At 39.4% G+C, this 23593-nt stretch overlaps 1 protein-coding gene across 6 annotated transcripts in view; it reads left to right on the plus strand.

Moving 5' to 3' along the window:
- The window catches only part of LHFPL3 (LHFPL tetraspan subfamily member 3), a 518831-nt gene that overhangs the window by 194971 nt on the left and 300267 nt on the right, over positions 1–23593 (plus strand). Inside the window, exon 4 of one of the 6 annotated variants that reach the window (XR_010381732.1) lies at positions 9358–9968. The exons of the other annotated variants lie outside the window; for them this stretch is intronic. The gene's annotated coding sequence lies outside the window, so the exon portion shown is untranslated. Of the gene's footprint in view, positions 1–9357; positions 9969–23593 lie in introns of those variants that run through there. 6 annotated transcript variants of the gene reach the window in all.

The raw sequence follows: 23593 nt of genomic DNA on the forward strand, positions 1-23593 counted from the left end.
TTCTTATCTTTAATAATGACTTAAGTCTTTGTAAGCCTCTGTTTCTCACATGGTCCCATTCATATAAGATACTGTGTATAAGACAGGATTTTAAAGAATTGGTAATATCTCTACTTAAACTAACCTTGGCCAAGGGAGCAACTCAGCTCTGTGACTGTCTCCATGCCTGGTCAGGAACAGTCTCAGCATGTTATGTTTATCCAGCACTGTTAATGCTCACTCTGTGCAACCACAAACAGCTCTACAAATACTAATTTGCTGAACTCTGATAACAGCTCTATTGTTCTCTGTTGGACAGATGAGGAAACTGAGAGACAAAGAGCATAGGGAACTTGACCAAGGTCACACAGCTAGTGAGTCCCAAAGTGAAATCTGAACCCAGGCACCCTGGCCCTGGACTCCCGGTTCTTAACTATCTACCTCTCCACACGTACAGACGTGAACCACGTCTTTATTACAATTTTTTTTTAATTTAATTTAATTTAATTTAATTTAATTTTATTTTATTTATTACAATTCCTCTGGCTCTTCCATCTCTTCCATTTCATTCCAACCCCCATTTCCATAATCTAGTTTCTGGTGGGACCCTTTTCTGTACAGCCTCCATGTCACTTCCAAGACACTGCCTTCCTGCCCGTTCCCAGCCCAGCTCACAGAGTGATTATTTCTACCCTTTGCTTTGTTGAAGCTTTCTCAGTTTCTGGTGTGTCCAAGAAGTCTCAGTTTTTCTACAAAGACATCCCTCACCGATAAGAAGACGATTTCTCTTTATAAACATGGAATTCCCGTGATTTTCTCATTCATCATATTCCTGATACATGATCATTATGCTATACACAATGTGACAATTAAATATTTCTTTCCAGAGAGTATACTTTTGGTATTTTTTCTTTTTGTTTTTATTCCACTCCCTCCCCACCTTAGGGCCTTTGCATTTGCAATGCCTGGTGTCTGGAACAGCCTCTACGTCACTTTTCAAGGGGCTGGCTTACTTTTGGTATATTTTCTATATGTTTTTGTCTCTTAGACTCTAGAGGTCAGAACAGTCCTTGTAATTCAGTTCAGAGCATCCCATGGAACATACTTAATAAATATCTTTGATGGCAGTGGTAATAGTTATTGATGATGACAATACTCAGTTGCAAGATGAGAATGTACACTGTTGAAACAGCAATGTGGCTTCTTCCTTGTTTTTGTCTTCTTATCTTCCTCCTCCGTATTGCAAGCACATGCTTCTAGTGCTTATAGTGTACTCCCTACACAGTTATAAGTTGTTTCATTTAAGCCTTATCACCAATACAAAGTGGGTATCATTACTCTTGTGTTACACATGAGGAAACAGATATTTAGGTCGCTTACCCTAGTTTGTATATGGCAGTGCCAGGGATCACAATCAAGACAATGATTTCAAAATCTTTGGTCTTGACAATTATTGTATATAGCTTATAAAAACCTTGATCAACCTCAAATAAAAGATTCTCTACTGGTGACCTCCGGCAAGTTACATAACCACGCTGTGCCTCATTTTTCCTGGCTACATTTTATTTTTATTAATAGAATCAAAAGCTACATAATTTCACATGTAATACTTTCCATTTGGATTTATTCCTTGAATTTGAATTATATTAATAGGTGTGTATCAATACTATGAGAAATCTTACACTGAAGTTGTATCATTAACACTTTGGTCAAACATTTTACTTAATGTAAAATTCAAGAGTTAGTAAATGTATACTATTTCAGTTACTATGACTGAGCAAACCAAAGTAGATCAGCCTTGTGCCACTGATGAATTTTAGATGCTTTCAAGAAGGAAAGGTGAGAAGTGGAAAGAAGCTACATGTTTAGAAATCCAGCCTCACTTTCCATGAAATGGGTAATATGACGTACTGCCCTTTAAAGCTACTTCATCCCATTTTTGATAACATTTAAATACTACAGATGCTTTATAGAATATTGGAAATACAAGCAAGCAAAAATAAAATAAAATATCACATTCCTACTTATCAGAAATCATCACTGCGGCATTCTCCTTCATATGTTTCCAGATCCCTTTGTGTCTGAGTATTTGCAAATATTCATTTTTAATTAATCAGAACGTTATCCTAATATGCCCACTATTATATAATCTTTTATTTTTTTTTCAACCAATGATTTCTGTTTCATTTAGGTAAAATTCCATTTCATCTAAGTCAAGTCCATATTCATATTTTACCAGTTGGCCCTATATTTTTCTGTACATTTTTTGGTCTGTTCAAACCAGTATCATTATATTTGGTTACTACCCCTTATGTCTCTTTTAATTTAACACAGTCCTTTTTTTATGACACTGGCTTTTTTTTAATTAAAAAATGCAATTTCATTGTAAAATATCACAATCCAGTCCTTGACTGAGGATTTCGAGCCTGATCAAAATAAAATTTGATGTGACATTACAGGAACCTTCTTCATTAGACCCTCCAGGAGATGAATAACAAATATTAATGATCCTAATAAAAGGTATTTCTAATTTCAAATAGCTGTAATTTTAATAAAATTAAGATTTTATTCTTTGTGGAACTAGAGGCAGTGAAATGGAGAACCGTTTTCAAACACATGGCCTCAGAATTATACTGACATAGTCTGTGAAATATAAATCCAACCAACATATTGTCTGTGGTGAAAACAACAACCAGAAACCTGGAGGGAATACATGCTTTTTTCAAACATAAGTTTTTCAACCTGTTAAAATATTTTCCCGTACAATTTATGGTTGGCCTTTCTAAAGTTTTCTCTTAATGACAATAAAGATTTTCTTTAAACAGATTATTCCCAGTTGGATTTTTCAGTGGAACACCCATATACCCCACATTTTTTTGAACTTGTGTCTACTATAGACTGAAAAGCAAATGGCAGGCAAGTCAACTAACATTATAAAAGCTTTAACATGCTTGTGCTTGGTTCTTATAATCTTCTTCCTGTCTCATCAGTAGTTTCCACTATTTGCCAAGAAAACAGGTGTTTATTCAATGCTGACTTTGTGCCTTTCTATCCACACAAGTGGTAAGGAGCTTGAGTTCTGGAGTCAGAACAGCCTGGTTTAAATCCCTTCTCTCCTGGGTGACCTTGGGCAAACTACATAACCACTCTGTGCCTCATTTTTTTGTTTGTTTGTTTGTTTGTAAAATTAGAATGAAACAGTCTCTGTCTCATGGGTTCCTTGTGGGGATTAGATTGGATACCCATGCCAAGCATTTAGAATAGTGCCTGGCACTTGGTAAGCACATAAATCTTAAAGGAAATATATTTTAAAAATTGAGTTTGACACTCTTCTGAAAAATGGTCCTTGATAGTCACCATTCATAGTCACCATTCACTAAAAGAAACAAGAAAAAGAGTAAAACATTTATTGGGGGAAAAGTATTTATAAAGGTGCATGATGTACACATCCTCCTTCTCCCACCTAGACACACACACACACACACACACTCCCTCTCTCTCTCTCTCTCTCTCTCTCTCTCTCTCTCTCAGTGTGTACTATTTGCCCACAGGCTCACCACGCTTCCCTCAAACTTGCCACTATCAGGGAGCAAGAAAGCATCCCAAGCCAGGATGCACATGGGAGCTACTCAGCAAGGAGTCATATAAAATAAATCCTAAGACCTCTTCTTCTACCCCAATTCACCACAGTACAAGAAAATCATTCCAGCCCAGTTTAGCTCATCCCCTGCCTTCCGGAAGTCACAGATGTAAGTCATCCCTGAACAATTAGAATTCAATCTGCTTCTAAAGACCTTCAAAGAAGGTCTATTCTGGGATTCAGTTTAATTCAGTTGGACAGATATTTAAGTGTTTATTATGAAAAGGCACTATACTAGGGCTAAGGTAAATTAAAAGATTAATAAATAATACTTGACTTCAAAGACTTTGTGGCTCTAGAATAAGGGATATAACAACAGGATGAAATATATGTTGAGAAAACACAAGCGAGGTGTTATGGAGAGGCTTTCTTTCCTGTTGCAGAGAGAGAAGGTAGGTTCTTCCTGAGTGGAGAACATGGGAGAAGCACATGCCCAGATAAAATCATAAAAGAGATAAAGGCACAGGGATCTAAAGATAGCATACAATGTGCAGGGAATAGTGGGATGACTGAAGCACTGAGTATTGAGAAAAAAGACTAGAAATATGAACTGGGACCAAATAATGGAGGACACAGAATCCTTGCAAAGAAGCTTGAACTTCATGTTTTAGGCCATGAGAGTCACTGCAGGGTGTTAAGATGAGAAGAGACACAATACAGTCAGTTTAATGATACTCTTCCCTGGGAATTCTTCTTTACACATAAAACACCCCTTGTAAGCTAGAAGCTTGCACTCTTTAAGTTCTTAGTACAGATGGAAACCATTGCTTCTAATAACATCTCAACAATATTTCCCAGTTTTTATTCTCTGAAATTCATGGGAATAATGATAATCAATAGAGATGTATGGGATAATGATACAGAGAGAGAGAGTCAAAAAGATGTGACCCATTATCATCAAAGAAAACCACTAAATATTTTTGGTTAACCATCTCCAACCTCTGTCCTGATGATTTTGATCTTTTAACTAAACCAGAATTTCTTGGCATATTACTTGAAAACTCTTGTTTTTTGGTATATTGAAAAGCTTACAAAAGTAGAAAGATTGCCAGGGGCTGGGGGGAGGGGGAAAGGGGGAAATTGTTCAATGGATATAGCATTTCAGTTTTGCAAAATGAGAGAGTTCTGGATATCTGTTGCACAACAATGTGAATATACTTAATACCCCTGAACCATACGCTTTAAAATGTTTCAGATGGTGGATTTCATGTTATGTGTTTTTAACCACAATTTAAAATTTTTAAATTAAAAAAAAAATCATGTCTTACAGAAAGGGCTCTGTGATTAAGTATGCTTGTGAAACATTCATGCTTATAATTCTGTTTTGGTGATTTAACAGTTCACAAAGGCTCTGAGAAGTCCTGCAATAAAGGAACCCATTTGATTTTGTTTTGTGCTAAATTTCCAAATGTAGTAGTACACAGTAGTTTTTCTCAAAACAGTTTTAGGAAATGCTTGTCTAGACCCCATGACTAGATAATAGTGAATGATTTGTTTTCTATTCTTTCTCGAATGCCATACGTGAAATTTACCATTTTTTTCTGCCAATTTTTTATAGCTTCTTCATTTTGGGAAAAACTTGTAACAAATATTCTCACTGACCCTAGTCTATCTAAGAAGTAATTGTTCTTCTTGCCTGAGTGTAGCATATCTTGAAACTGTGCTTACTGAGCTTAGAGAAATTGGAGTGGTAACATTTGCTTATTACTGAAAACACTTATTTAATGTTCCGTCAAGCATTTTTCATTGGCAGATATCTAGCTAGTTCCATCTAAAGTTGGCATGCCTGAAGGAGCCTCTTTGTTAATGATTATTACAGAAAAATAAAACAAACATAAAATCCCATCAAAGATTTTCTGACTTGGAGAAACCATACAGGAGATGTACAATAGCAAAATAATGTGGCAAAACTGCCCTGGTAAAAAGATTGGGAAACTAGAGTTCAGATGATGTTCACTGTTGATATTGTTCCTGACTTTTGTACTATTATGATCCAGATGTTGGAGGAAATGGGTGTGTGTAAATGACTTCCACTATTCTTTTTTGTTGAAGCATAGTCAGTTTACAATGTTGTATCAATTTCTGATATACAGCATAATGTTTCAGTCATACATAGGGAAACCCAGGTAAATACTTAAAGGCTACTAATAAAGGAGCCTTACTGAGTTGCTGGCACCCTTTGGTATGTTGCTGCACAGTTAACTCTCAATTGTTAGTTTTAACTCTCATGCACAATAAAGTGCTCCCTGGGTGTAGCAGGAATGTCCCTGTGGAGACGGTGAGCACGGACTGAGGGTAGGGTGGTAACAGGACATCATTGACTGAGAACCAGATTAGGGGACCATAATCTGGTTAAAACAGTTTTGAGAGCTGTGCCGAGTGACTGAGGAAAGGACATATGTGTGCTGTGGTGGGAGGTTTCTCTCCACTGTTGAGAAGGACCACTTCCAAGGAAGCCTGCCTGGGCTGGAGTCGGCACTGTGCTGGGCTTGGCTGGGGCTGGGCTTGGCTGCTGGCTCTGGCTCATGTGGTGGGGAAGGACTTCAGGCTGGAAGAAAGCTCCCAGAGCCCGTAGGTCCTTTATCTGAAATGAAAGGAAGCAGTGAGCTAACCCACATCTAGTCACCATATGTCCTTCCCAGCGAGCACTAACATAGGAGCACTAACAGTTTTCATCAAGGAGTTATTATTTTCCTCAGGCACTTAACTGTCTAAAGGTCATTCTGAAGGGTCCCTTAGGGGCTCTTAGGTCTGCTAGTTCTACACCACCCCTGAACTAACCCGAGATTTTGAGGGGTCATCCTGAAGCTTCTTCCACTTCTGTTGATATTCAGCAGCCCTGGAGAGGGGAGAGGGGAATTTATTCACTTCCCAGACTTCCCGTGTCTGCCAAACCTGCAAAATTTTTGAGCCCTTCCAGCATCTATTTTCTGCTCCCAGCCACCACAGTATACCACACATGGACTAATGCTTCCTGTTTGTGTAGCTGTTTATTATTTTCTAGGACTTTCTTGTTGATCATCTCATCAAAATTAATCTGTAAGGTTGGGAAAATAGGTTTCATTTCTTCTCATGCAGAACGGAAGATGGAAACTTTTGGATGAAGGTGATAATGTTTGGTATTTACTCATCACAGGTTTATACCAAATAAAATTTTGAAGCATTCTGTCAGGGAGACAAGTATGGAAGGAAGAAAGCATTGTAGGAGGGAAATTAGAGCCTTGGAGGAAGGCCAGCCCCACTGTGAATCCTGGTGTTCTGGGATCTGTGATTAACTGTTTAACCTCTCTGAGGCTCTATCCTTAACTATAAAATCAGAATAATGACTCTACCTCACTGAATTGTCCCAAAGATCAAATGAGATTACTAATATGCAAGTCATTTAGTTAGTACAGATGTATAGCAGGTGCTCAACAAAGGATCCCCCTCTCCCCCTGCCACCTCCCCAATTTCCAAAAGGCATAAAGTGGAAAAACACTGAAATTAGTGCTTAGTTGTGCGTAGCTGGTTGCAGACAGCCCTGTTCAACTGCAGATGAAAAGTTATAGAGAAAATTCCCTTCTGTGAAATGGGAAAATGTATTTGAATTAGAAGAGAAAATAGACAACTCTACTTGGACAATTTGGAGTGGATTCTTCTCAGAAACTTTTTCAAGGATGTGTAATCGTGAGGTGTGAACATTTGTACTTATGCCCAACTGCCAACTTGAGAGTTGCTTCTTTGTACAGCTCTCCAAAGTGGGCTGTTTTGAATCACTTCGTTAGAAAGTTAAGTGTCTGCAAAAAAATAACAAATTATGGAACATATCCTGCTATTGTTCTACACATAGAGTGTCCCAAAGCTGAAATTATGGCCAGAACAAGGCCATGCATAAAACAGGTATTCTATATGCAAATAAGCTAACAGTAATGAAATCTTGAATAACCCGTGGGCAAAATCAGGAAATTGCTATCAGTAGATACTTGTGGCTGGCATTTAAATGAGAGTGGCTGAAGGTGAGGTGTTGGGAATTCTGATTTATTTAGAGAAGTGTAAGACTTACCCATTCATGAAATAAAGCACTAGGCTTGGCCTTTTACAGGGCCACTTATTGAGGGGGACACCAGGATGAAGCAAGGAAGCCTGCACTCTAGTCTCATTTCTGTCACTGGTCAGTTGTGTCACTTAGCCTTCCTAGGTGACACGATTCTCACCTATGAAATGCAGAGCTGTTCTGACACAGACATTCTACACTTCCATGGATAAGGCCCTTGAATAAGGACATACAAGGCCCTCCACCATCAGGCTCTCTGCTCATCATTCCTGCCTCCCCTCTGACTTTCCCTCAGCCGAGGCTCCAGCCACACAAAATTACTTACAGGTCTCCAGTACACCTGGATATGTATAAATGGCAGTTCAGAACCCAGAGACCAAGCTCCGTTAATTTTGTGGAGATCCATACTCTTTGCAAGGAGTCTCCTTGTTGTCTGAGGGAAAAGTTCTGGGCTCTTGTTATTTGTGCTTCAATCTATAAAGCATGGATGCCACCAGTGAGGAGCAGTGGGGACAGGGCATGGGAAGTCCCATGAGTACAGAAGAATGTGGAAAAGCAAATATGATTGGAGGTTGGGGATCAGAAAAGAGGATAAGGGCATGGGAGCTGGTGAGGGGCTAGTGTGTCCATGAAAGAGAGTATCACTGTGCATAATGGGAAGTTGAAATTCATAAGTGTCTCCTGAATACAAGATATAAGGCACCCGACTTCAAGCACTGAATGAAGAGCCACTGCTTATGAAGATAGCTCATTTAGAAAGGATATCGGCTCAAAGACTAAGTGGTTGACCTTGCAGCCTAGGATGCGCCACTGTGTAGTAGCAGCTTCTGATGCCCTGTCCACGTCTGTAACTCTGCACACACCCACCCTTCTCACTCCAAAAGTGTGGGCTGCTGTGGGCTCACACTTGTACCCTTCACTAGAAAATTGCCTTTATTGGAGGGCAATAAGCCTGCCTGAATGGTTACATGCTTCCCTCCTCTCGGGGTGGTAACTGATGACTGATTGAGACAGGGGTACGAAAACCCAGCGTCTTTTCTGCAGGGTGAAAGAACCCTGTAGTGCCTGCTGTTTTCACTCTAGAGCTCCCCAGGTGACCAGGTCGAGGTTACATTTCAGTTGAACTACATCCTTATTTTCTCTCTCTCCCCGCATCTCCCTCTTTCCTCACTTCCTTACAAGTTTGTCTCTTAAGAACGAACATGCCTCATAAATCACTTGCAAAATTACTTGGCTCAGGCTCTGCTGCTAGGGACTCAATCTAAGCCACACCGGGTCATCTGGAAACCCTCTCCTGGAGCCAGACTTTCCTGATTAAGGGGCTTTGGAGGGTTGCTGCCAGTGATGTATTTGCCCAGATGGAGGAGCCTCTTTCAAGCCACTCTTCTCACCCAGAATAGATGTCCTGTCAATGGTGTGGTCAGCAAAGCTCTCCTTTAAATTGCATCTGTCCATTTAGTCTCTTAGGTGTTTACACTCCTGTGATCCTCTCTCTGCTGCAATGTGTGTCATAGGCAGAATGAATCAGTCATTCTTCGCAAATGGGGATAAAAGAGGATCCTGCCTTTCTTGTTCCTTCTCCCTGCCACCCTCTCAAACCCAAAAACAGCAGTTGTTTGCATCTCATGAACACTGAACAGATTTAAGATCCAAAAGGCAGCTGACAGCTTGCCCAGTGTGCCATCTGCCATCTTTCCCACCCCAGGTATGTCCCCTCTTGACGGGCAGCTCATGAGCTGGCTGTGGTCCAAGCTGAGGAATGGAGAAGATCTGGAAGATATGCTCAGCTCATTCTTCACAGAGCCAAGTCTCCATCCGGGTTTTAGTTTGTTGGACGGTGTTTATTACCTGCCCATAGGGAAATGTACATGGAATACAGGAAGCACATTGGATGCACTTTGAGTCCTGATGATCTGGATACATGTGGAACCACAGGGATACTTTCAACCTCGGTTTTGCAGAGAGATTGAAGTGATCGCAGAATTGAGGTGTTGACTTCAAAGAGGTGGAAGTCATTAAATTCTGTGAAAATGTGCTCACTGTGATCAAAACAAAAGCGTGGGACATCTCCATCATCTGATCAAAGGACAGGAACCAGTCATTTGTTCTCACTCTTACTCCTGATTGGTTTTGGAAGATTGATTCTGCTCCCTTAGATGCCCTTCTTATCCTAAAGTAGGATGGAAAACAATCTCCGGTAAGTGGTGATGCTTAACTAATTGTTGATAAACTGTTCTTGGCTGAGATTAAGCTGGAAAAGTCTGAATCACTATAACTGCCACTCTAATTTACCATTTCATACATTTTATGTTCAGTTGTAATGGCCTTTCTTAACTAAAGAACAAGGTTTTAAAATTGATGATCCACAGACTTTTTTTGTTTGGTTTTGTTTTTTAATTGAAGTATAGTCAGTTTATAATGTTGTGTCATTTTCTGGTGTGCAATATAATAGTTCAGTCATACATATAGATACATATATTTGTTTTCATATTTTTTTCATTATAGGTTACTACAAGATATTGAATATAGTTCCCTGTGCTATACAGTATGAACTTGTTTGTCTGTTTTGTATATAGTACTTAGTACCTGCAAATCTCGAACTCCCAATTTATCCCTTCTTACCCTCTTCTGCCACTGGTAACCATAAGTTTGTTTTTTATGTCTGTGAGTCTGTTTCTGTTTTGTAAATAAGTTCATTTGTCTTTTTTTTTTTTTTTGATTCCACATATAAGTGATGTCATATGGTATTTTTCTTTCTCTTTCTGGCCTACTTCACTTATGATGACAATCTCCAGGTCCATCCATGTTGCTGCAAATGGCATTATTTTATTCTTTTTTAAAGCTGAGTAGTATTCCATTATATGAATATACTACAGATTCTTTATCTAGTCATCTATTGATGGACATTTAAGTTGTTTCCATGTCTTGTAAATAGTGCTGCTATGAACATTGGGGATGCATGTATCTTTTCAAATTAGAGTTCCCTCTGGATATATACCCAGGAGTGGAATGGTAAGTCTATTTTCAGTCTTTTGAGAAATCTCCATGCTGTTTTCCACAATGGCTGCATCAAACTGCATTCCCACCAACAGTAGGAGGGTTCCCTTTTCTCCACATCCTCTGTAGCATTATTTGTGGACTTTGGAATGATGGCCATTCTGACTGGTGTGAGGTGATACCTAATTGTAGTTTTGATTTGCATTTCTCTGATAATTAGCGATACTGAGCATTTTTTTCATGTGCCTATTGGCCATTTGTATGTCTTCATTGGAGAATTGCTTGTTTAGGTCTTCTGCCCATTTTTGGATTGGGTTGTTTGTTTTTTTCTTATTAAGTCATGTGAGCTGTTTATATATTCTGGAGATTAAGCCCTTGTCAGTCTCATTTTTTGCAAATATTTTCTCTTATTCCATAGGTTGTCTTTTTGTTTTTCTTATGGTTTCCTTTGCTATGCAAAAGCTTGTAAGTTTAATTGGGTCTCGTTTGATATTTTTGCTTTTATTTCTGTTGCCTGGGTATACTGCCCTAGGAGAACATTGCTAAGATTTATGTCAGATCATGTTTTGCCTATGTTTTCTTCTAAAAGGGTTATAGTGTCTTGTCTTATGTTTAAGTCTTTAAACCATTTTGAGTTTACTTTATATATTCTTGCCTCCTTTTTTAAAGATTAATTAACCAAAAGTTTTTGGGTTTATTTCTGGGCTCTCTATTCTGTACCATTGATCTATATGTCAGTTTTTGTATCAATACTATGCAGTTTTTATTACTGTAGCTCTGTAGTATTGTCTGAAGTCTGGGAGGGTTATTCCTCCAGCTTCATTCTTTTTCTTCAGTATTGCTTTGACAGTTCTGGGTCTTTTGTGATTCCATGTAAATTTTAGGATTATTTGTTCAGTTCTGTGAAAAATGTCCTGGGTAATTTGATTGGGATCACATTAAATCTGTAGATTGCTTTGGGTAATATGGCCATTTTAACAATATTAATTCTTCCAGTCCAAAAACATGGGGTATCTTTCCATTTCTTTAAGTCATCTAATTTCCTTAGTCAATGTTTTGTAGTTCTCCGTGTATAGGTCTTTCACTTCCTTGAGATTTACTCCTAAGTATTTTATTTTTTTGGATGCGATTTTAAAAGGAATTGTTTCTTTGCTTTCCTTTTCTGATATTTCACTGTTAGTGTAAATAAATACAACTGGTTTCTGTATGTTAATCTTGTATCCTGCTATCTTGCCGAATTCTTTTATCAGCTCTAGTAGTTTTTATGTGGAGCCTTTAGGGTTTTCTATATATATCATGTCATCTGCATATAGTGACAAGTTTACCTCTTCTTTTCCAGTTTGGATCCCTTTTATTTCTTTTTCTTGTCTGGATGCCCACTCTCACCACTTCTCTTCACTATAGTATTGGATCCACAGACTTTTAAAGCTATCCAGAATTTTTTTTACTATTTGTCTCCCCTCAAAAGGTATATCATGTAAAGGAGACGTAGAAGTAAAATGTGGATGAGATACTCTTGACACATTTTGAAATATTTGTAGTTCTTCCATGTAATTTAGTAAATTCTTAAACTTGATATTTTAGGCATGCAGTCATTTTACATAAGATATTGATTCAAGTAAATGAGAAGAGTTGGTCCATGTGGCAACTTTATTGATATGTTTTTACATGGAATCCTTGTGATTTTCAAATCTTATTAATTATAATAGGCCTGGAGATGAGAAGTTTTAATTCTTTTCCCCCTTCCAATCCTTCAGTGGTTTGGGGCTCTATAAGTTCTTATGTCCTTTCTCTATTAAGAAAACTCATCTAGTTGTGATGAGTTCTTCCATCAGGTTTTGAATGGTACCACTGGCTCTGAATTGTTAAGGAAAGCAGGACTGAGCAGACAGGTACTAGTGACATCGGAGGTCTCAAAGCTCACCCCCCACCTTACTCACCCCAACTTCACATAGAGACACCTTCCCTTCTTCACTCCATCTCTCGGAGCATGGACATCCCTGGACCAGAGAGCTGGGGGTAGAGCATGATGGGAGAGGGGCAAGGCTAAAAGCTCTGGGGTCCACAGGCAGTGTGCTCCTGTTGATCTCCTTGGCTTCTTGATTCCTTTTGGACTTACCTTCTTGAAGTCTCTCTTCTCTTCTCTTCTGAAGCAGATGATGCAGAGGATTTAAGGCCCCTCACGTGTAGAAGGGGTCTCCAGAGGTGAAAATGGGGTTGTAAGCAGTGGAATGAAGGCCTGATGATAAGGTCTTTTTTTGTAACACATTTTTTAATAGGCAATTCATTCATGTGATTTAAACATCATGAAGACAATGTAAACTGTGTCTCCCATGTCTGATTCCCATCTTCTCAGTTCCTAGCTGTGATGTTGACTTTTGCACTAAGAGAGATAGGGTTTATCGTGCAAAGGCAGTATCTTGACTTCTCATTTCATGGAACGTTCTTTTTAAAAAAATTCAAAATGATGATGATCGGATGTTTTAATTTTCTTGGAACTACAAGTATAGTGAATGATATAATGTAATTCTAAATATTAGACCATCCTTTCATCATTATTCCTTAATATACTGTTGGATTCCATTTACTAATATTTTATTTAGGATTTTTACATTGACATCCATAGGTGATATTGATCTATTGATCTACAGTTTGGGAATTTTTTGTGTGTACTCTTTTTTTTTTATCATATTTATATACTAATATTATACTTACTGTATTAAGAGAATTTAGAAATGTTCTTTTTATTGTCTTCCCCTGGAACAGCTTAAATAGCATTGCAATTATATTCCTTTTAAAGGTTTGGTGAAGTGTTCCTGTGGAAGCATCTTGGGGATTTGGGAAGATCCCTTTGATAGCTTCCTGTATTTCATATATGAAAAATAGACACTGTAGATTTTCTATCTTTTTTTTAATTGATGGCAGAAAGGGGCAAGGGTAATCATGCATGCTAACTGAGATTCACAAACCTACAGCTCTCTTCTTGGCTGCCACAAAGGCAGGCGGCTTCCTGTATATGTGGCTAGTCTCCATGCTTTGTCCTGTAGTTCGTTCTCCTTTGCTTCTCTGAAATAAACCAGGTGAGCTCCTTCCCACTGTGGCAGGCAGGGTCCCCTTGGAATGGGCCCTTTGACTTCAGAAAGTGTGTTTTTGTCATTATTTTCGGAGACCTCCCACAGCCAAAAGTTCTTATCATAGAAATCTCTGCTTGGCTTCTCTCCAGTTTCCTCCAGGCAGCTCCTGAGTGAACTTGATTGCTTTTGGCAACCCCTACAAAGATTTTAGAATTTCTTCTCCTAATTTTGCCAAAAATTGAGTACAATTTTGGATGATTTTCAAGAGTAGAAAGGGAAAATTCTAAGTGACATGACCATGTACGTACCAAAACTCCCTGTGGACCTTTAGGTAGCAATGCTATTTTCTTTGATGTACTTTCCTTGGAAGAGTGGTCAGTATAAAAGAGCCAAGAAGGCTGTCACCTTGCTTTTCATCTGGTCGGCTTGAGGTTTGGATCCTGGGACATTTTCTTTTCAGCATAGGGAATGATGGCACGATCTCTCTCTCTCACCTCCGGAGCCTGACTAAGAATCTGAAAGATCCAAGACCTGAACTGTAACCTACGCTTTCATCCCCTCAGGGGGGTGTCAGATGGTCAAGGGAAGAGAGAAAGTCCATCTGACCATGACAAGAGGTCCAGCTGATTGGGCTGCATAGGGTGTCAAGACACATGGCAACAGATTGCAGGGTAGTTCCAGTAGGAGTGTGGTATCAGGGAGCCCCAGCTGCATTGAAGCAGTGTGTTGAGAGTCCAGAGCATGTGGCAAAGTTCCAGGCAGGCAGCAAAGTCTGCCAGCACTTAGCAGGATCCAGGGTCTCCACTGAGGATGAGTGGCAGCTGGGAAAATGTTCTGAGTTTTTGGGAGACTGGATTTAAGGCAGAGAGATCAAGGCCATATAACCAGGGCTGGCTTCCTGGGCACACAGAACAGTGTGCAGTCACAGTGTTCACGTTTGGAAGGGGCCCCACATAGTTTACTGCTATATTGTCACTGTCTTGAAATCCTTTGTACTTTCTGAACAAGGGTCCTTGAATGTTCACTTGCACTGTGCTCCGCAAATTCCACAGCAGGTGCTGCATGTAACTCAGGATAGAGCCCAGGGTCTATTCATCCTTTTTATTTCAGTTCAAATCCTCAACTACATCCTCTCTTACCTTTGTGCCCTCACCATCTAGTGTGCCTCAGTAAATGTTTAATAAATCAGTTTAATGGTCACCAGAGTAGGGGCACAAGGTCCAGATAATTGCCCTTGGGCTCTTTCATCCCCCCATGTCAGTAGTAAGATGGAACTCAGAACCTGAGGTGGGAATAAACCACAGGTTACTCAACTCTAGGCATTGAGAAGGCTGAGGATAGGGAAGCTGGCCTGTTGAAGACCATAGATGATGATGTAACGTAGCACCATGTATGTGACATATGTGGTACCATAGTACCATGACAAATATCCTGCTCCCCAAATCCAGGTAGATATAACCCTCTGGTCCACTGGGATAATTTGGAGATGAGCAGTTTTTGTGGAGGATCAGCTCACTCTTACTTTCCATGTGGTTGGGTGCACATAGTTGTGCAGTTTACAGCTTCCTCACTGCTGATGCCCTAAGCTTTTTCTTTTCCTGCCACCCCTCACACTGTGGCCCAGAATATTAATATATGCTTCTCAGGAGAGTCTTTAAAAAAAAGTGTGCACCACCCTACAAGAGAGTGTGGGGGCTGGAGAAGGACTTGCACCAAGAGCTTGGTGTCTGCCTTATCACCAAGCCCTGGTTAGGAGGTTTTGTATCTAATCTTCAGATAGTGTCTATGATTTTATGATCAGTCCCACTTTTAACCTTTCTACCAGTCTACTTTCTTTTTCTTGAGAAACTAGGCATTCCTGCCTATCCTTCTTCTCTTAATTATTTTACCCCCTAAATGAGTGATCAACATTCCCTCATCCTTTTAGGGATTTCCTTCTGCTTCTAAACTACCAAGCGACTTTTACGTGGAAGCTCACCCCAGTAGAGTGATAAGAGATTTACAAATAAATAATGATTCCTCTCCAGGGAAATCAGAGGGTGTGGCAGACACATGGGGACATTAATTCTGCTTGACCTCTGGCAGAATATCTGAAAATCAGCCCCTGCATACTCAGATCCAAGAATTCCCCCTGGTCACATTAGGCAGCCTTAAAAAAAATTTTTTTTTTTTGAGTTCTCCACTCTCCACCAGGTTCATAGAAAACCACAAAAGGGCCTAAAGACCTAAAGCCACTAAAATAAAAAAATAATTCTCCATATGTTTAAGACATAATAGCAATGACCAGAAAAACAAGCGGGGAAAAACTGAATGTTTTGCCAAAAATCCTGCTCTAATTCTTTTTCCAGATAGAATAATGTATAATATAAAAAACTGAGCCTCTTCTATCTAAGCACTACTCTCTGGAATTCACTCTCTCCTCCTCTCACATGTTTCCTTTTGGGGTCCCACCTCCTATTTTAAGGCATTTGTATGGAGCTGCAGTTTAAATAGCCACAGCCATCCATACTTGGTCCTCTTCATGCCTCGTCCTACTGCTCCATGTGGGTGAGCCCTCCAGGGTTTGCAGAACTTACATAAGAGTTCGTTTACATGCTGAGTTCATTTGGAACTCGTTCCTGTTAAGATTGGTATCTAAATCCCAGGGGCCCTGGATTTATGCCTGTGGGTGCTCAGATCCAAGAAAGCAGACCCCAGAGAGCAGGGCCCTGGGCTTCACTCCAGCTGTGGCTCTGGAAGATAACCTAGGGTTTAGATTGGACCAGAGACTCAGATATGCAGCACTGGTGTTTCATTTCTATCCTGACTTCATAGATTTACCTTTTACATCAGCAGTCCATTAGCTAGGAATTCTGGCAGAACTCTACTTCCCCTACGGAATATACAGCTGGGGGGCAGTGGGATAGAAAAATGATCCCTTCCAGCCAAACTTTCAGTGATTTGTAGTGTGTGCGCAGGTATACATCTCCTCTTGTAGATCACAGTATGTTCTAGCTGCTTTATATTTACGTTCTTTTCTAGGTATTTTCATTTAGAGGCAAAAATGAGGAAAAGTATAGAATTATAATTCTTTTACATTTAAAAGTGATTTCCATTGTAGTCTGTGTTTGTATCATCCAAATTAAACACTTTAATACTCTGTCCAAAATAATCAATAAAAAGTTTTCCCATCCAAATTAAAATAACCAGCACAGAACACAAAATACAAAGTTTCCAATTAAAAATTTTTTTTGCTTACCAATTTACAATCCACAATTTTACTCTCACATTTTTAACAAATATTCTCATTCAAAAGTCATACAAAAATTAGGTCTATATTCTAAGAAGACATGTGTTTATGTGTGTGAAAGTGTGTGTGCCAGTGTTGGACTGCTTGTGTGGTCAAAAGTAACTGGATTTGAATGTTTCTTTCCTTCCTTTTGTATGTGCTGATTCAGCAGGATTTAATTTATTTTAAAACAATTAAAAATTCTTTTTTTGTCCTAGCATAAGTTCTAAACCAACAGATGAGAACTATAGGAACACTTGAATAACCATGACACAATGCATTGGATTTTATTTCTAAATGTTGCTTTTGCATTTAATGTTTGGTTAAGTAACTGTTTCCCTTTTCTTATTTACAAGAAGTTAACAGGAAACAGCCTCAAAGTTCCTATAATAGAAACAGGATAGTAACATTCTTGAATCTGGACCTTCCCTGGGCAAAGAGGAGACTGACTTGCCCCAAATTGTTTACTGACTCATTTTTGGGACAATGTTTCAGCTGCCAACTGGTTATCTCTGAAATGGATTCATTTAGAGCATGCCTGAACCTAGAGCATGATCAGACCCTAGACCATACTGAATTTACCAAAGAAATGGTACCTTATGAGGAGTATTGGGCAATAGCTCTGTCTTCAGGCTTTGCCTGGCATATGCTAACTCTTGTGTTGGCTGCGCTTTCCATTTGGAACCTCATCCAGTTAGCGCAGAAGAGCTTAATAAATATTGTATAATAATAAATATTCAAGATATGGTTCTGGTTCTTATGTAAATTCTATGAAAATCTATTCTGCTTTCACATTCATTTTTAACTACCATATCCACTAATTTAAAGGGTGTATGACTTGTGAGAGCCCTCAAATTTCTTACTTCCCAATTTAAAATGACTGTATCTTAACCTACCCTCTATCCCTTCCTTTTCTGTCTTACAGGATGATGTAGATTTCACCTGTTCCCTCCATTTGCATCATTAGTCCTGCCTCTTTGAGGCCCTTCATCCATCCATCATCACTCTTTCACCCCTCCTTCCCACCAGATCCTTCTCCTGAGTCTGTGAAGAGGGGCAAATCTCACTAATCCTAAAAGACAAAGCATCAAACCTTCACTTTCTCCTTTAAGCAATTCTTTATTGCTTATTTATTTATTCTTCAACTATATTAAAAAAGTAATATATGTGCACTGCTGCACTTCACTTTCCACATGCTCTTTAACCCTTTATAGTTGTCTACTGTTCCAACTATGTCCTAGATTCCCAAAGGTTACCAATGACCTTGTTAAAAACCCTCTCAAGTCTTGGTACTTATCCTCCCCAGTCTCTGCAGAATCTGACCCCTACTTTCGTGGAATGTGCTCCACCTTGGACACAGGGCTTTCTCAGGTCTCCTTGGCCTTCTTTGATTGCTCCTTCCCCATCTTCTCTTCTTCCCTCACCTGCACCTCCAAGTGTGGGTGGGATTTTTGATTTTTGGTTCACCTCTTCTTCCCTAAAGCTCCCTACCTCTGAAATACACCCAGTAGCAGAGTTTTAGTATCTCCTCCATGTGATGACCTTCTGATCTAGCTCTCAGGAGCCATCTCCTCTCTCTGGAGCTCTTGCATTTCAAGAGACTGCTGGCCTTTTTTACCTGGCTGTTCTCCAGGCACCTTCAAAACTGAACCCACCAACCAACTCATCAGACCAAGTTGGCTGCTCCTGCCATGTTCTTACTCCTGCGGATGCCCCCACCCTTCAGTCTTGGAGTCACTGGGATCAGCATTGACTCCTCCCTCTTCCTTAACCTCAGTGTCAAGTTAATTTTCAGAGGCTAATGATTTTACTTCTGCAATAATTCTTGCAACTGTCTTTTGTTCTTTGTTCTTATCACCGTCATCCAAGTTCAACCCCTTTCAGCTTCTCTCCTGGGCTATCACAGTCATCGCCTGAGTAATCTCTCCTGGTCTCTTCTCTACAGTATCCATAGAGATCGGTGCTATCCAATAGGGAGCCACTACTCACAGGGGGCTACTGAGCACTGGAAACGTGGCTAGTCCCAACTGAGATATGCAGTAAGGGTAATACATACTGCATTGATATTGACTTCATACTGATATTGAATACTTATTACTGAAAGAATAATGTAAAATATCTCAATAATAATTTAAATTTTGATTACATGTTGAAATGATATGATATTCTGATATATATTAAAATTAATTTCATATTTTCATGCAAACTAGAAAATTTTAAATTGCACATATGACCTTAAATATATTTCTGTTAGGTAGCACTGCTATAGCATATAGTGAGGCTTGTATTATTTTGCTCAACAAATTTAACAGCTTCTCATTATCATGAAATGATATAGACAATAGTAGCTATAATTGGTATCAATTATTTTACAAAATGCTTTCACATAAGTGCCTCCTGTAGTATCACATCTGAATCTTTTAGTTCAGCATCCATGCCCTGAACCATCTGGTCCCAGCCTGTATTTCCCACGCATTCATTCACTCATGCAACAGATAGGCACCATCCCCCTCTGTTGCTTGCTTATACCCTCCATGCCTCAAAACCTTGCCTGCCACATATTCCTCATTCATCCTCTTGTGTTCCCATCCCTCTTTGTTTATAATATTTTCCCTGCTTAGAACTCCTTTCTTATTTTCACATGTCCATATCCCACTATAAATAAAATCTTCCCTGCTTCTTCCATGCCCCCCCAGTTCCTTTATGCAGACTGCTCCATGATCCTCAAAAAGATCATATTTGCTTGGTCCGTTTGTCTTTCCAAATCCATAGCAAGAGGCAGAAGCCAAGATTCCAGGTGGTTTCCCAATATGTCCCCCTGTTTCCGTTGTACTTCTCTCTCTCCTAAAGTGTTTCTCTGGTTCAAACATCTCCTCCTCAGGGAAGGCTAATCTCTTCCTCTTCTACCCCCACCAGCCAGCTAGTCACTATCTTCTTTGGATTTTCATGGCACTTTTATTTAAGCAGTGTTTCACTTCCTTTTGTTCTCAGTACATGCCAGACACTCTATGTACATTATCTCATTTAAACCTCACTTATTTCTTCACTTTAGGATGATAAGCTAATCATCTGAAATCACATAGCTGGACTCATAAGTAGAGGAACCATAGTTTTAAACTTGCTGGTTGCAGAGTCTGTGTTTAGCCATTAACTCGTGTTACTTCAGCTTAAATGTAATTGAATACATGCCCTTGAGCACGTATCTCATCATCACTACTGGTGGACAGGGGCAGTGCCTGCCCTCTGGGCCAGCGTGGAGCAGTCCGTTCAGAATGTGAATACAAAGCATTCCTGGAAAGGGAAGGAGGGGAAACCTAGAAAAATTTTAGTCTCAGTTCTTATAAACTTTCCAGTTCTTATGCGCTATCCCAAGTTATTTTTCAGACATCATCTGCCCCTTGATGACTTAAAAGTAAAGGCGTATGCAAAGAACAAAGTCCCTTTTGTTCACTCCATTATTCTTGCTCTAAACATCTCTCAGTCTCCCTGGAACCTGGAGAAATCATCCCGCAGACTGTTTTGTGACTAGAGACCCTGGTTGTTACTGGTGATTTGCCGGGTAGCCTAGGTGCCAGGGGTGTGAGAATGGAAGAGTAGATGATCTGATTACCATTCTTATAGTCATCAAGTATGATCGACAGGGGGAAAAACAAAAGCAGTCTTCCCACAGCATGTTTTATGCGTTTACAAGGTTTACTTATGTGTCAGAACAAAACATTGCTAATTCATTTCATAAAGAAGATTCATAGGTTTCAAGCCCCAAAAGTAAAATTTCCTTTTGAACATTATTAATAGAAAACACACACACATGCATAATGTAAAGGTAGCTCTGTACATGGTAGAACAACAGTAAAGCCAACAGGAAACCACGTTAGAAGGCTTTGTCTTCATCTATGAGCATGAGCAGATCTGCCACTTTGAGTAAACAACCTATGATACGCATTTTTGAGGTGAAATCTCATTTCTCTTATTCTGCTGTTACTATGGTTACCATCCTACAGAATTCCTGCACACACCAATAAAAAAGGGGGAAAAGGAAAGCACAGACATAAATTTCAATATTAGCATCCTTCCCTAAGTGTGCAAAACTGAATACAGGATAGGCTGCGGTGCGGAAAGTGCTGGTCATTCCTCCCTCCAGTGGCACCCACTGCTGGGAACCTGCCGGGACCCTGGTCAGACATCTCTTGGCTCCAATGTCCCAGTGTTGCCATCTCCACTGCCACTGTGCCAGGGTGGAGAGTCTCATTTTGATAGCATAGTCTGGACCCCTGAATCACAGAGTCATAACCTGTTGCAGACTGGCACAGAAGCCATGTGAGAAGCCAGGATCCGGATTTTAAGGAAGTCAGAAAAACTAGGCATGGGGGGGTGAGGCAAGTGTAGGTGCCCAAAGTCCAAATGATTTTTGCCAAGTCTCTTTTTTTTACGGCAGATGTAGCTTTGATTCTCAGTTTTCTAAACTCTAACGGGAGGACAAAAATAATAATAATACTTGCCCCATAGAGTTTTTGTGAGGATTAAACAAATCACTGTGGATGTATTTTGTGAACTCACAGTAGTATAAAATGCAGCTTTTCATCATTGTGGTTATGGGTATATCTATGACAACAAAATCAACCACGACCTCCATTACTGGAAAGAAATCCCCATGTGTTCTGTCAGACCATCAGGCCCTGAGGCCTCCTTGTCACCCACTCCTCCTATTCCTTATTCCAGATCTCCTTTCTTTCTGTAGAAGATAATTGGTCCAAAATCTTTTAATCTGAAATGAATTTTAATCCTCATTTGTTGCATTCGCTTATGCTTCACTCTGAACATGGAAACAATTTTTAATAAAATTTTCTTTTCCCTGGGCAATAAGAATGCTTAGAAATGCCAGGTCTTAGGATGAAAATGGGTCCACAATCAATTCTAAGCTAACAACAGAACATTTAAGTACATTTGTAAATGGAAAGGTGTATTCATCTGTTTCTCCTTTGAGGACTAGTTCCAAAAATGTTCAATGAGTTTCCTTCCATGAGGACAGTGGGTATAAGATTTGGGCATTCTGGGTACAGTAACTCATGGAAGCTCAAATGAAGTGGAGGAGGAATGAAAGTCATCTTTTACTCTGAAAGTGATGGCAGAAAACATGGCTAGAAAGATTTTTTTTTTAATTGCCTTACCTTATCCCTGAGGGGAGTAGTGTCATCTTAACCACTTTGTGAGGAAAAGAATACAAGGATGCAAGTCAGGAGACTTGGAATCCAGTCTCCCCTTTGCCATCAACTTAATGGGTGATCTCAGGAAAACCATGTAATCCTTGTTTACCTGTTTCCTCATTTGCAAAATGAATCGAAACTTCCCTACTCATCTTAGCAGAGTTCTTGCTATAAAATGAAGTGATTGATAATCAATGTGCTTTCAAAATAATTTTTTTAAACATCCCGAACCTGCACTGTTTACATTTTTGTTCGTATTTGCTCTTAAGAGAAGAAACTTGTTAAGGTTACAATGAAGCATGACCCACTTGTTACTATCCTTTAAGCAACTACCTTAGTATCACCCTGGCAGGCCTTGGAAAGTTCTTCCACCAGCCAGTCTCACTGGCTTCTCGGCTTTTGGAGAAAGGCCTTCAAGAGAATGAGGGAATTCTTTGTATTTGTGTTAGCTTTCAGCGCACCAATGTTGTATCATTAATTACAGGATGTTTTCCCTCCCCAAAGAGGCCTGGTGAGTAGTAATAAGATGAATTAGCTCAATCTGCTACATTAATTTCTTTTTATTGGGAGGTTTAAATCATTAAACTAATGATCTCATCCATATTTTGAAGCAAGATAATAAACCGCATGCAGTTATAATCACATTTAACCCCCAAACAATACAGAATTTGGTAAATTGCCTTAAGAGATCCCAGTATATTTTAATAGTGCTTTCTTAATAGTGGAAGGAAAAAGAAAATACTGCTGGAAATAAAGAAAATAACAAAATGAACCAACAGATTAGAGATGTTTTACAACTTTTATTTTTCCAAATGTGGTAAATGTATTATTCTGTTAAAGAATTCTTTAACAGGGGGGAGGGTGTAGCTCAAATGGTAGAGTGTGTGCTTAGCATGCACGAGGTCCTGGGTTTAAGCCCCAGGACCTCCTCTAAAAATAAAATAAATAAAAACCTAAGTCCACACACACACACACAAAATAAATAAATAATTTAATTCAAAGTTTAAAAAAAATTCTTTTTTAAAAAAAAGAATTCTTTAACAGAATAATGGAGCATTGAATCCTAATAATGAGCACAGCACAGGTGGATGGGTAAACATTGGCTGTATATCATCCCTGATTGGATGGCTGTTTCCATGGACTGATTCAGTCCAAGAAGAAATGGGAATGTGGGTAGATACTGGTGCCTCAGAGATCCCACAGGTGACCATAAGTCTTTGTGACAAGGTTCTTGAGGTTTGTCCTTTTAAGAGATAGTTGAGGGGGCTCTATAGATTCTTGCAATCTATTTCAGCAGCCTGCTGATTTTATCAGTATCTTTGGGATCCCTTCTCATTAAATGGAAATCAATACTAGATATTTGGAAAAATAAAATAGAAAGAGTTTGCTACAGCCTAA

Source organism: Camelus dromedarius, chromosome 7 (genome assembly GCF_036321535.1).
Source record: "Camelus dromedarius isolate mCamDro1 chromosome 7, mCamDro1.pat, whole genome shotgun sequence".
In the NCBI taxonomy this organism is placed as follows: Eukaryota; Metazoa; Chordata; class Mammalia; order Artiodactyla; family Camelidae; genus Camelus; species Camelus dromedarius.